At 44.2% G+C, this 15,130-nt stretch overlaps 3 non-coding genes across 3 annotated transcripts; all 3 read right to left on the minus strand.

Annotated features, from left to right (window-relative positions):
* Positions 1 to 220: 220 nt before the first annotated feature.
* On the minus strand, positions 221 to 292 carry trnac-gca (transfer RNA cysteine (anticodon GCA)). The gene has a single exon. It is a non-coding gene; the product is annotated as a tRNA-Cys (tRNA).
* Positions 293 to 2,584: 2,292 nt separating this feature from the next.
* On the minus strand, positions 2,585 to 2,656 carry trnac-gca (transfer RNA cysteine (anticodon GCA)). Its single transcript has one exon. It is a non-coding gene; the product is annotated as a tRNA-Cys (tRNA).
* A 2,280-nt stretch (positions 2,657 to 4,936) lies between these two features.
* trnac-gca (transfer RNA cysteine (anticodon GCA)) lies at positions 4,937 to 5,008 on the minus strand. The gene has a single exon. It is a non-coding gene; the product is annotated as a tRNA-Cys (tRNA).
* Between the last annotated feature and the right edge of the window lie 10,122 nt (positions 5,009 to 15,130).

Consider the following 15,130-nt stretch of genomic DNA (forward strand, 5'->3'; position numbering starts at 1 on the left):
AATGGCAAACTAGACAAACACACGGGGGCGAAAGGAATGGAAGAGTGTGCGGATGGGGGCAAATGAAGTAGAGAGAGGAGGTGTCTTGTGTGAAGCATACAGACTGGCACAGACCCGTTGTGTCAAAAGGCCTGGATCTGTGCGGCAAACTCAATAGAAACAACGACAGCGACAGATTACTGATTTTTTGAGTCCCCAAAAGAAGCACTTCGAATGTGCAAGGGGGCGCCTGGATTTGAACCAGAGACCTCTTGATCTGCAGTCAAATGCTCTACCACTGAGCTACACCCCCACATCTGTTGACCATTCTTGCACGCACAATGTAATGGAGCTCAGTAGCTGGCAGTCACCAATGTTGATCTTACCAACATGAAAAGAAGCTTATCAGTTATTGTGGGAGACAAATAAATACAGCAATCAGAAATGAATCATGAACGGAGTGAGTCGCACTATTGTGTACAGATGCGATGCACAACCCGACATGGAAAGCCTTGTCACTAAACTTCAGTGAGCACATCCTTACCACAGAACGCGGAACTGGAAGCACCAGACAAACGACACCTGAATTTCAACCAGATGTTTCTCCAGCAGCTGTCAAGTGCTCTCTCACTGTGCTCTGCCCCAATTCTGTAGATCGTTACAGTCAACACAAGAAACAACAGGTTCAATGTGCAGTTTCACAAGATCATGCTCTCAGTGCCATATATGTAAGTGTACAGAATATCGAATCAATGTAATAAATAAACATCCAGCGGGCATTTGGCAAGAGCGGACAGGAGGAGATAGTGTGTGAAGTGACTGTAATATTTGTTAAGTCAATAGATTCATTTACAGTTTACGGAACTGAAGTGGGACTTAACGAAAGGGAAAGTGTGTAAATTGCATCCTGGCCATGAAATAAGAAGCTGTGAGTGTCGAAATTGTGACGTCGCCAGGAAATAAAAGTGGAAAATGCTGAAAGCCTCTATTTGGCCCGCGGATGCTCGCAGAGAGTGCTGGCAATAGGCGTGTGGCCGTCTTTCTCAATTATTATTTTAAACCTTATCACTCGTGCCTCGATATTCGCCGACACTTACTTCTGCGATCTCCTCCGTTTCATTCCCCATTACTAGATCCAGCAGTGATTCCTCTCTTGTCTGCCTGTCTCGCATTTGTAATTTTATCGCTCCTGCCTGCTCTCCCTGCCTCCCTCTCGCTCTCACTCATTCAGTCACTCGCACACTCACGAACACGCTAATTCACTCACTCTATCCATCCCTCATTCCCTCCTTCCCTCACTCCCTCCATCCCTCACTCACTCACTCACACACTAACTCCCTACCTCAATCCCACCACCGTAAAAGATGGAGAGAGACATAAGTAAGACAAAGACCAAATTAATAGATTGGAAACTAATTATTTTTGAGGGGGTGAGATTGGAACCTGGGAAGGTGAACTTGGAAAAAATCTTGACAAAGATGGAGAACAGGTTTTGGGAAATATTCGAAACGGTGATCAATAGAGTTCAAGAGAACTATATTTCTCTAATGAAAACAACAAAAAGTCAATAATGAAACATTGTGGATGAATAAAGAGATAAGGGTAAAATTGAAATTGAACAAATGCATATTCTAACCACATGGACAATAAAGGAAAGGATGATGAAGGGGAAAATGAAGACGTTCGGAAGGATGTCAACAAGCAATCAGGAAAGCAGAAAGGAAATACAAAATTAAATTATCAAGAAATAGTCAATTATTGCACTGAAACGTCAATAACATCAGGATAGGGATAGGGCCAACAAGGGATACACAATATATGCTCAGAGGTAATAACAGTGAAATGGCTGGAATATTGAATAGTTACTTTGTATCAGTATTTATCAGGGAGACTATACATGCTTAACATAACTTCTCCGTTTTTCAATTCTATCCCCCTGGAAATGAACCCCAGTGCTTGGCTTGTTTTTTTTTATGTCGTCACTACTTTTAGTGATTTGTGTACCTGTAGTCCGAGATCCTTGGTTAAACAACACTTGGAGCACTGTGAACACTTCTGGTCTTCCTATATAAAAAGGATATCGAGGAATTGGCGAAGGTGAAAATAATGATGATGCTAGAACTGAAAGATAATACCTATCAGGATAGATTTAACAGGCTGATGGCTGACATGATGGAGGTCTTTGGATAATGAAAGGGTTTGATTGGGTCGACGGAGAGAAAATGTTTCAACTCGGAGGGGACTCTAAATCTATCTGTTATCAATATAAGATAGTCACTGATAAATCCAATAGAGAATTCATGGGAAACTTCTTTACCAAAGAGTTGCAAGAATGTGGAATTCGCTCCCTTAAGGAGCAGTTGAGGCAAATAACATCGATACATGAAATGGCAAACTAGATAAACACACGGGGGCGAAAGGAATGGAAGAGTGTGCGGATGTGGGCAAGTGAAGCAGGGAGGGAGGTGTCTTGTGTGAAGCATACAGACTGGCACAGACCCGTTGGGTCAAAAGGCCTGGATCTGTGCGGCAAACTCAATATCAACAACGACAGCGACAGATTACTGATTTTCTCAGTCCCCAAAAGAAGCACTTAGAATGTGCAAGGGGGCGCCTGGATTCGAACCAGAGACCTCTTGATCTGCAGTCAAATGCTCTACCACTGAGCTACACCCCCACATCTGTTGACCACTTTTGCACGCACAATGTAATGGAGCTCAGTAGCTGGCAGTCACCAATGTTGATATTACCAACATGAAAAGAAGCTTCATCAGTTATTCTGGGAGACAAATAAATACAGCAATCAGAAATGATTCATGATCGGAGTGAGTCACACTATTGTGTACAGATGCGATGCACAACCCAACATGGAAAGCCTTGTCACTAAACTTCAGTGAACACATCCTTACCACAGAACGCGGAACTGGAAGCACCAGACAAACGACACCTGAATTTCAACCAGATGTTTCTCCAGCAGCTGTCAAGTGCTCTCTCACTGTGCTCTGCCCCTAGTTCTGTAGATCGTTACAGTCAACACAAGAAACAACAGGTTCAATGTGCAGTTTCACAAGATCATGCTCTCAGTGCCATATACGTAAGTTTACAGAATATCGAATCAATGTAATAAATAAACATCCAGCGGGCATTTGGCAAGAGCGGACAGGAGGACATAGTGTGTGAAGTGACAGTAATATTTGTTAAGTCAATAGATTCATTCACAGGTTACGGAACTGAAGTGGGACTTAACGAAAGGGAAAGTGTGTAAATTGCATCCTGGCCATGAAATAAGAAGCTGTGAGTGTCGAAAGTGTGACGTCGCCAGGAAATAAAAGTGGAAAATGCTGAAAGCCTCTATTTGACCCGCGGATGCTCGCAGAGAGTGCTGGCAATAGGCGTGTGGCCGTCTTTCTCAATTATTATTTTAAACCTTATCACTTGTGCCTCGATATTCGCCTACACTTACTTCTATCTCCTCCGTTTCATTCCCCATTACTAGATCCAGCAGTGATTCCTCTCTTGTCTGCCTGTCTCGCATTTGTAATTTTATCGCTCATGACTGCTCTCCACACCTCCCTCTCGCTCTCACTCATTCAGTCACTCGCACACTCAAGAAGACGCTAATTCACTCACTCTATCGATCCCTCATTCCCTCCTTCCCTCACTCCCTCCCTCACTCACTCACACATCACTCGCTACCTCAATCCCTCCACCGTAAAGATTGAGAGAGACATCAGTAAGACAAACAAATTAATAGATTGGAATCAAACTATTTTTGAGGGGATGAGAGTGGAACCTGGGAAGGTGAACTTGGAAAAAATCTTGACAAAGATATGAAACAGGTTTTGGGAAATATTTGAAACGGTGATGAATAGAGTTCAAGAGAAATATATTCCTCCAAAAAAAACAACAAATAGTCAATAATGAAACATTGTGGATGAATAACGGGATAAGGGTAAAATTGAAATTGAACAAATGCATATTCTAACGACATGGACAATAAAGGAAAGGATGATAAAGGGGAAAATGAAGACGTTAGGAAGGATGTCAATAAGCAATCAGGAAAGCCGAAAGGAAACATAAAATTAAATTATCAAGAAATAGTCAATTATTCCACTGAAATGTCAATAACATCAGGATAAGGATAGGGCCAACAAGGGATACACAAGATACACTCAGAGGTAATAATAGTGAAATGGCTGGAATATTGAATAGTTACTTTGTCTCAGTATTTATCAGGGAGACTATACATGCTTAACATAACTTCTCCGCTTTTCAATTCTATCCCCCTGGAAATGAACCCCAGTGCTTGGCTTGTTTTTTTTTTATGTCGTCACCACTTTTAGTGATTTGTGTACCTGTAGTCCGAGATCCTTGGTTAAACCACACTTGGAACACTGTGAACACTTCTGGTCTCCCTGTTATCAAAAGGATATCGAGGAATTGGCGAAGGTGAAAATAATGATGATGCCAGAACTGAAAGATAATACCTGTCAGGATAGATTTAACAGGCTGATGGCTGACATGATGGAGGTCTTTGGATAATGAAAGGGTTTGATTGGGTTGACGTAGAGAAAATGTTTCCACTCGTAGGGGACTCTAAAACTATCGGTTATCAATATAAGATAGTCACTAATGAATCCAATAGAGAATTCATGGCAAACTTCTTTACCAAAGAGTTGCAAGAATGTGGAATTCGCTACCTTAAGGAGTAGTTGAGGCAAATAACATCGATACATGAAATGGCAAACTAGATAAACACACGGGGGCGAAAGGAGTGGAAGAGTGTGCGGATGGGGGCAAATGAAGTAGGGAGGGAGGTGTCTTGTGTGAAGCATAAAGTCTGGCACAGACCCGTTGGGTCAAAAGGCCTGTATCTGTGCGGTCAACTCAATTTTAACAACGACAGCGACAGATTACTGATTTTCTGAGTCCCCAAAAGAAGCACTTAGAATGTGCAAGGGGGCGCGTGGATTTGAACCAGAGACCTCTTGATCTGCAGTCAAATGCTCTACCACTGAGCTACACCCCCACATCTGTTGACCATTCTTGCACGCACTATGTAATGGAGCTCAGTAGCTTGCAGTCACCATTGTTGATATTACCAACATGAGAAGAAGCTTCATCAGTTATTCTGGGAGACAAATAAATACAGCAATCAGAAATGAATCATGAACGGAGTGAGTCACACTATTGTGTACAGATGCGATGCACAACCCGACATGGAAAGCCTTGTCACTAAACTTCAGTGAGCACATCCTTACCACAGAACGTGCAACTGGAAGCACCAGACAAACGACACCTGAATTTCAACCCGATGTTTCTCCAGCAGCTGTCAAGTGCTCTCTAACTGTGCTCTGCCCCAATTCTGTAGATCGTTACAGTCAACACAAGAAACAACAGGTTCAATGTGCAGTTTCACAAGATCATGCTCTCAGTGCCATATATGTAAGTGTACAGAATATCGAATCAATGTAATAAATAAACATCCAGCAGGCATTTGGCAAGAGTGGACAGGAGGAGATAGTCTGTGAAGTGACTGTAATATTTGTTTAGTCAATAGATTCATTTACAGGTTACGGAACTGAAGTGGGACTTAACGAAAGGGAAAGTGTGTAAATTGCATCCTGGCCATGAAATAAGAAGCTGTGAGTGTCGAAATTGTGACGTCGCCAGAAAATAAAAGTGGAAAATGCTGAAAGCCTCTATTTGACCCGCGGATGCTCGCAGAGAGTGCTGGCAATAGGCGTGTGGCCGTCTTTCTCAATTATTATTTTAAACCTTATCACTAGTGCCTCGATATTCGCCTACACTTACTTCTTCTATCTCCTCCGTTTCATTCCCCATTACTAGATCCAGCAGTGATTCCTCTCTTGTCTGCCTGTCTCTCATTTGTAATTTTATCACTCCTGCCTGCTCTCCCTGCCTCCCTCTCGCTCTCACTCATTCAGTCACTCGCACACTTACGAACACGCTAATTCACTCACTCTATCCATCCCTCATTCCCTCCTTCCCTCACTCCCTCCCTCACTCACACATCACTCCCGACCTCAATCCCTCCACCGTAAAGATTGAGAGAGACATCAGTAAGACAAAGAACAAATTAATAGATTGGAATCAAACTATTTTTGAGGGGATGAGATTGGAACCTGGGAAGAAGAACTTGGAAAAAATCTTGACAAAGATATAGAACAGGTTTTGGGAAATATTTGAAACGGTGATCAATAGAGTTCAAGAGAAATACATTCCTCTAAAAAAAAACAACAAATCGTCAATAATGAAACATTGTGGATGAATAAAGAGGCAAATAACATCGATACATGAAATTGCAAACTAGATAAACACACGGGGCGAAAGGAATGGAAGAGTGTGCGGATGGGTGCAAATGAAGTAGGGAGGGATGTGTCTTGTGTGAAGCATAAAGGCTGGCACAAACCCGTTGGGTCAAAAGGCCTGGATCTGTGGGGCAAACTCAATATCAACAACGACAGCGACAGATTCCTGATTTTCTGAGTCCCCAAAAGAAGCACTTCGAATGTGCAAGGGGCGCCTGGATTCGAACCAGAGACCTCTTGATCTGCAGTCAAAAGCTCTATCACTGAGATACATCCCCACATCTGTTCAATGCTCTTGCACGCACAATGTAATGGAGCTCAGTAGCTGGCAGTCACCAATATTGATATTACCAACATGAAAAGAAGCTTCATGAGTTATTCTGGGAGACAAATAATTACGGCAATCAGAAATGTTTCATGAATGGAGTGAGTCACATTATTGTGTACAGATGCGATGCACAACCCAACTTGGAACGCCTTGTCTCTCGGCTTCAGTGAATACATCCTCACCACAGAACGCGGAACTCGAAGCACCAGACAAACAACATCAGAATTGCAAGCAGAGGTCTTCAGCTGCTTTAAGTCCTCTGTCACTGTGCTCTGCCCCCAGCTATTTAGATACTTGCAGTCAACAAATGCAGTGCCAGATTCAATGCGTGGTTTTCCAAGATCATGCTATCAGTGTCATATATGTAAGTGTACAGAATATAATAAAGATGCATCCAGCAGGCATTAGGCAAGTGTGGCAGGAGGAGCTAGTGTGTGAAGCAACTGTAACCTATTAGTTAGGAGGCAATGCTGGACCTGGTTCTAGGGATTGAGGTAGTTAATGTGGAGCAAGTGTCCTTGGGGGAGCATTTAGGGAACAGCGAACAGAGTATCATAAGAATTGGAATAACAATGGAAAAGGAGAAGGATTAATCTAGAGTAAAAATACTTAATTGGAAGAGGGTCAATTACAGAGGGTTGAGAACTGATCCGGCCCTGGTAAAATGGAATCAAAACTGTAATCGAGCAATGGGCGGCTTTTGAAGAGGAGATTGTTCGGGTACAGTCTGTGTCCATTCCCACAAGAGGAAAGGGTAGGGCAACTAAAGCCAGAGCTCTCTGGATGACGAAGGAGATAGAGAATAAAATGAAGCAGAGGAAGTGGCCGTATGGCACATATCAGGTTGATAATTAAAGTCAGAACCAGGCTGAGAATGGAAAGTTCAGAGGTGAAGTGAAAAAGGAAACCACACTTGGAGTAACGTGAACAATTCTGGTCGACAGATTATAAGAAGAATAAAGAGGAATTGGCAAAGCTGAAAAAAAGATTCACAAGGATGATAATAGAACTCGGAGCATATACTTCTCAGGAGGACTAAACAGGTTGAAGCTCTTTTCTCCAGAAAAGGGAAGACTGAGGGGTGACCTGATAGAGGTCTTTAAGATTATGAAAGGGTTCGATAGGGTAGACGCAGAAAAAACGTTTCCATTTGTGAGGGAATTCAGGAGAATCTTCTTTACCCAAAGGGCGGTAAGAATGTGGAACTCGCCACCAAAAGGAATAATTGAGGCAAATGGCATAGATGCTTTAAAAGGGAAGCTCGATGAAGAGATGAAAGAGAAAGGAATGTATGGCTGATAGAACGAGATGAAATAGGGCAGGAGGAGACTCATGTGGTGCATAAATACCGGAAGTGACCAATCGAGATAGCTAACCTGTTTCTCTGCTGAAGCTTCAATGTAAACAACAATCCTGCTGCTACAGGGAATTCAGACTTACTGTATGAATCACAAAATTATTTAGAAAGAAGAGGGAGTATCGGGATTTAAACCAGCGATCGCTTGATTTACAATGAAACACTGCAATTAAGCAATGCACCCACTGATATCGTCCACGGATGAAGTAATGCAACGGAGTTCAGTACCTGGCAGTCATCACTGAAGTGAGAACCAATCTGAAAAGAAGCTTCATCAGTTATTATAGGACACAAATAATTCCAGCAATCAGAAATGATTCCTGATCGGAGTGAGTCACAATATTGTGCACAGATGCGATGCACAACCCAACATGGAAAGCCTTGTCACTGAACTTCAGTGAACACATCCTTACCACAGAAGGCGGAACTGGAAGCACCAGACAAACGACACCTGAATTTCAACCAGATATTTCTCCAGCAGCTGTCAAGTGCTCTCTCACTGTGCTCTGCCCCTAGTTCTGTGGATCGTTACACTCAACACAAGAAACAACAGGTTCAATGTGCAGTTTCACAAGATCATGCTATCAGTGCCATATATGTAAGTGTACAGAATATCGAATCAATGTAATAAATAAACATCCAGCAGGCATTTGGCAAGAGCGGACAGGAGGAGATAGTGTGTGAAGTGACTGTAATATTTGTTAAGTCAATAGATTCATTTACAGGTTACGGAACAGAAGTGGGACTTAACGAAAGAGAAAGTGTGTAAATTGCATCCTGGCCACGAAATAAGAAGCTGTGAGTGTCGAAAGTGTGACGTCGCCAGGAAATAAATGTGGAAAATGCTGAAAGCCTCTATTTGACCCGCGGATGCTCGCAGAGAGTGCTGGCAATAGGCGTGTGGCCGTCTTTCTCAATTATTATTTTAAACCTTATCACTAGTGCCTCGATATTCGCCGACACTTACTTCTCCTATCTCCTCCGTTTCATTCCCCATTACTAGATCCAGCAGTGATTCCTCTCTTGTCTGCCTGTCTCTCTTTTGTAGTTTTATCACTCCTGCCTGCTCTCCCTGCCTCCCTCTCGCTCTCACTATTTCAGTCACTCGCACACTCAAGAAGACGCTAATTCACTCACTCTATCCATCCCTCATTACCTCCTTCCCTCACTCCCTCCCTCCCTCACTCACTCACACACTCACTCACTCCCTCAGACTTCAGTGAACACATGCTTACCACAGAACGTTTGTCTGGAAGCACCAGACAAAGGACACCTGAATTTCAACCAGATTTTTCTCCAGCAGCTGTCAAGTGCTCTCTCACTCTGCTCTGCCCCTAGCTCTGTCGATCGTTACAGTCAACACAAGAAACAAAAGGTTCAATGTGCAGTTTCACAAGATCATGCTCTCAGTGCCATATATGTAAGTGTACAGAATATCGCATCAGTGTAATAAATAAGCTTCCAGCAGGTATTAGGCAAGTGTTGACAGGAGGAGATAGTGTGTGAAGCGACTGTAACATGTGTTAAGTCAAAATATTCAGTTGCAGGTTACGGAAGAGAAGTTGGTTTATCAAATGGTAAAGTGTCTAAATTGCAGAATTCACATCCTAACCATGAAATAAGAGACCGTGAATGTCCAAAGTGGACAATGCTCAAAAGCCTCTGTTTGACCCTCCGGATTCGAATAGAAATTGCTGGCCACAGGCTTGTGGCTGTGTTTCTCAATCATTATTTTAAATCTTGCCGCTGGTGCCTGGCTATTCTCCTACACTTACTTCTCTTACCTGCACCGTTTCATTTTCCATTATTGGATCAAGCAGTGATTCCTCTCTTGCCCACCTGTCTCCCTTTTATCATTACATCGTTCCTGCCTGCTCTATCTGTTCCCCTCTCGCTTTCACTCATTCATTCACTCAAACGCTCACGAACTCACTCACTCCCTTCCTCCCTCGCTCACTTCCTCCCTCCCTCACTCACTCACACACTCACTCCCTCCCTCAATCCCTCCTCAGTAAAATATTTAGAAATACTTAAGTAAGACAAATAACAAAGTAATTAATTTGAAACAAACTAATTTTGAACGGATTAGAATAGAACTGGGGAAGTTGAAAAAAATTGACAAAGAGATAGAACAGGAGTGGGAAATATTTAAGAAGGTGATTAATCTCTCTCTGGCACTCCCTCAAAGTCGAGAGGGGACGGGAATGGAAGGGTTCGATGAACGAGGGAGGAAGAGGGCCTGTGTGGAGAATGGACGCTGGCATCGAACAAGTGGGCAAAATGGCCGACTGTGGACTCAATGTAAATAACAATCCTGCAGCTGCAGGAACAGACTGACTGCATGACTTCCGACAGGGAACAATTAAACGATAGAGGGGGCGCTTGGATTTGAACCAAAGACCTCTTGATCTGCAGTCGAATGCTTTATCGCTGAGCTACACCCCCACATCTGCATGAAGCATTAGCACACACAAGTCAATGGAGTCTAGCACCTGGCCATCATCAACATTGATCGCACCATTCTGAAAAGAACCTTCATGAGTTATTCTGATAGGCAAGAATATGACTCCACCTCCAGAGCCTGACCCGTCCCTCAGAATCTAACTCTTCCCTTCGAGTCTGCCTCCGCCCTCAGAATCTGACACGGCACTCAGTGTCGGATCCCCTCCCCCAGCCTTTGACCTCTGCCCCAGAGTCTGACCCTTCCCCCAGAGTCTGACCCTACCTCCAGAGTCGGACTCCTCCCCCAGAGTCTGAACCTTGCCCCAGAATCTGACACCTCCCCCAGAGTCTGACCCGACACCGAGTCTGACCACTGTCCCAGAGCCTGACTCCTCCCCCAATGACTGACTCCTCCCCCAATGACTGACTCCGCCCAAAGAGCCGGACACCTCCACAGCGTCTGAGTGCTCCCTCAGAGCCTTACTCCTCTCTCAGAGTCTAACTCCTTCCCAGAGCCTTACTCCTCCCTCAGATTCGGTCCCCTCCCCCGAGTCTGACTGTTCCCCCAGAGCCTGACTCTTCCCCAGAGCTTTAATCCTGCCTCAGAGCCAGACACCCACCCCGACCCGATAATCTGACTCTTCCCCCAGAAAGTGAACCCGCCCCTGTATCTGACTCCGCCCTCAGGGCCTGACCCTGAAGAGGAGAGATTGGGTTGACTCGGCCTGTATTCACTCGAATTTAGAAGAATGAGAGCTGATCTCATTGAAACAAAAAAATTCTGACAGGACTAGACAGATTGGATACTGGGAGGATTTTTCCGCTGGCCGAGTGGTCCAGAACAAGGGGTCACAGGTCCGGGGTAGGACAATTAGGACTGAGATGAGGAGAAATTTCTTCACTCAGACGGTGGGAAACCTGTGGAATTCTCTACCACAGATGGCTGTGGAGGCCAAATCACTGAATATATTGAAGAATGAGAGAGATCGATTTCAAGACACTGAAGGCATCAAGGGGTATGTGGAGAGAGCGGGAATATGGTATTGAGATCGAGGATCAGCCATGGTCACATTGAACGGCAGAGCAGGCTCGAAGGGCCGAATATGCTCCTATTTTCTATGTTTCTTCGCCGGAGCAGCAGACGAGGGAGAAAAGAACGGGAGGGGAGGGAGATCGCGTGAGATGAAGTCGGGTGGGAGGATGCTTGTGTGGAGCATCAACGATGGCAGAAACCAAACGAGTCGGCCTGTTTCCCTGCTGTCGACTCGATGTAAACAACAATTTTACTGCTGCAGTGAAGGCAGGCTGAGGGCACGATTCCCAAGGTAAGAAGTTAAACGTGCAAGGAGGCGTTTGGATTTGAACCGAAAATCTTGTAATCTGCAGTTATATGCTCTAACACTGAGCCACACCTTGACATCTGTGATGATTTGGTGCACATACAAACTGATGAAGCTTCTTTTCAGGTTGGTTATATTAACATTGCTGACTGCCAGGTACTGAGCTCCGTTACGTTTGTGAGCAAGAAATCATCACAGATGTGGGGGTGTAGCTCAGTGGCAGAGCATTTAACTACAAATCGTGATGTCGTTGGTGCAAATCCAGATATCCGCTCTCCCTTTTTTAACTGCATCCTGTTGGGAGTCATTCCGTCGGTCTACCTTCCCTGCAGCTGCAGGTTTGTTGTTTATGTTGAGCAAAATTGAGTCGACAGCAGAGAAACAGGCCACTCGGCCCAACTGGTCTATGCTGACACTGATGCTCCACAATAGCCTCCTCCCTCCCTACTTCATCTGACCCCATCATCATATCCTTCGATTCATTTCTCTCCCATATGATAATCCAGCTTCCACTAAAATGCATCCACAATATTCCCCTCAACTATTCCTTGTGGTAGCGAGTTCCACATTCTCACCGCTCGCTGGGAAAATAAGTTTCTCCTGAATTCCCTATTGGATTTATCAGTGACGATCTTATATTGATGACCTATGCTTTTGGACTCCCCAACAAGTGGAAACATTTTCTCTGTGTCTAAAATGTTTATAATCTTAAAGACCTCGATCAGGTCACCCCTAAGCCTTCTCTTTTCTAGAGAAAGGAGCCCCAGCCTGTTCAATCTTTCCTGATAGATGTCTCATCTCAGTTCTGGTATCATCCCAGTAAATCTTTTACGCACCTTCTCCAATGCCTCGATATCCTTTTTATAATATTGTGTAATTTTATTATTTTATGTATTGTCTACAGATGGGGATGGGCAACCAAATGGTGTTTCAATATTGACTAGTTTGTTTTTTGAGGAATATATTTCTGCTAAACTCTATTGATCTCCGTTATCAATATTTGCCTCTGCTGTTCCATCTCTTTGTCTGTCAAAATGTTTTACAGTTTATTTAACGTCGTTCCAATCTCATCCGCTGAATATTAGCTTTGTTCCAATCTATTACTTTGTCTTACTAATGACTTTCTCAATCTCTTCGGGTCGAGGGATTGTGGGAGTGAGAGAATGAATGAGTTAGTGTGTGAATGAGTGAGTGTTTGAGTGATTGACTGCGAGAGGGAGGCAGGGAGAGCAGGCTGAAGCGATGAAATGATAAAACAGAGACAGGCAGACAAGAGAGGAATCACTGCTGCATCTAGTAATGGGAAGTGAAACGGAGGAGATAAGAAATGTCAGTTTCGGGGAACATCTAGGCAATAGCGATCATAACATAACAAAGTTTCGAATAATGATTGAGAAAGACGGCCACAAGCCTGTCGCCACCAATTTTTGCCTCCATCTGACGGAAAAAATCAGACTTTTCAGAATTTTCCACTTTCTTTTCCTGGAGGATTCACACTTTGGACACTCACAGCCTCCTATTTCATGGCCAGGTTGTGAATTCTGCATGTTACACACTTTTCCATTCATTGAGGCCCACTTCTGTTCCGCAACCTGCAATCGAATGTATTGACTTCAAACAACTTACAGTCACTTCACACACTATCTCATCCTGTCCACACTTGCCTAATACCTGCTGGACGATTATTTATTACATTGATGCAATATTCAGTACACTTCCATATATGGCAGACAGAGCATGATATGGTGAAACTGCACATTGAACCTGCTGTTTCTTGTGTTGGCCGCTGGGGCAGAGCACAGTGAGATTGCATTTGACTGCAGCTGGAGAAACCTCTGGTTGAAATTCAGGTTTCGTTTGGCTGGTGCTTCTTGTTCCGCGTTCTGTGGTAAGGATGGGTTCACTGAAGCTTAGTCACAAGGCTTTCCATGTTGGGTTGTGCATCGCACCTATACACAATAGTGTGACTCACCCCATTCAGGAAACATTCTGATTGTCATAGTTATTTGTCTCCCAGAATAACTTATGAAGCTTCTGTTCAGGTTGGTTATATCAACATTGGTGACTGCCAGATACTGAGCTCCGTTACCTTGTGTGTGCATGAAATCATCACCGAGCATTTAACTGCAGATAAAGAGGTCTCTGGTTCAAATCCATTTTCCTCCTTTTAAATTCTTATCTCGGGAATCAGACACTCAGTCCGTCCTTCCCTGCAACAACAGAATTGATGTTTTTATCGAGTCTACAGCAGGGAAGCAGGCCACTCATCTCCTTTGGTCAATGCCGCTGTTGATGCTCCACACGAACATCCTCCCTCGCCACTTCATCTCACCCCATCACACTCCCCTTCCATCCCTGTCCCCCATTCTGTGCTCATCCATCTTCCCCTTTCACCCATCTGTCTTGTTTGCTCCGACTTCTCCTCCTGGTGGCGAGTTCCACATTCTCACCACACTGGTGACCATCTTATAGCGATGACCTCTCGTTCTGGTCTTCCCCACATGATGGAAACATTTCCTCCATCCCTGTCCGCCATATTAAAGCCATTATTTATTTTAAGGAAAGTGTTTATGATCTGGAATGCGCTGCCTCATTCGGACAGTGGATGCAGATTCAATTGCAGCTTTCAGAAAGGTAATTGGATAAACACTTGAAGGGATTAAAATTGCAGGGCTACGGGGAAAGAGCGGGGCAATGGGACTAACTGCATTGCCCTTACAAAGAGCCGGCACGGGCTCGATGGGCCAAATGGCTTCCTTCTGTGCTGTAACCAATCGTTGATTCTATAATTCTACGTCTGCACAGTGACTGATCAAAGTCAAAGAAACTGAGGCATTGGGAGGAGTCAGATTCTGGGGGAAGAGTCAGTGTCTGGAGGAGGACTCAGGCTCTGGATGAGTTTTCAGGCTCTGGTGGAGGAGTTCGACTCTGTGGGTGGAGTCAGACTCTATGGAGGGGTTAGACTCTGGGGCAGGCGTCAGACGCTAGGAGCGGGGTCCGACTCTTGGTTAGCAGTCCAGTCTCTGCGTTAGGAGTCAGACGCCGAGGGCGGGGTCAGACTCTGGGGGATTGGTCAGGCAAAAGGGAATAGGAAGAGGTTTGGGGTAAAAGGGAATAGGAAGTGGTTTGGGGTAAAAGGGTATAGGAAGAGGTTTGGAAGGATGTCAAAAAACAATTCAGAAAGCGATGAGAAACTAGGAAATTAATTCTTAAGGAATATAAAAGGAAATAGTAAATTATTCTACAGACACATCAATAACAAAAGTATACTTGCCAGATTATTAGGACCACTCGGGGGTACATAAGATAGGGTAAAGGTAGAGAAAATGTCTCCACTTGTGGAGAGTCCATT

The sequence above is a fragment of the Heptranchias perlo genome, chromosome 20 (assembly GCF_035084215.1).
Source record: "Heptranchias perlo isolate sHepPer1 chromosome 20, sHepPer1.hap1, whole genome shotgun sequence".
NCBI lineage: Eukaryota > Metazoa > Chordata > Chondrichthyes > Hexanchiformes > Hexanchidae > Heptranchias > Heptranchias perlo.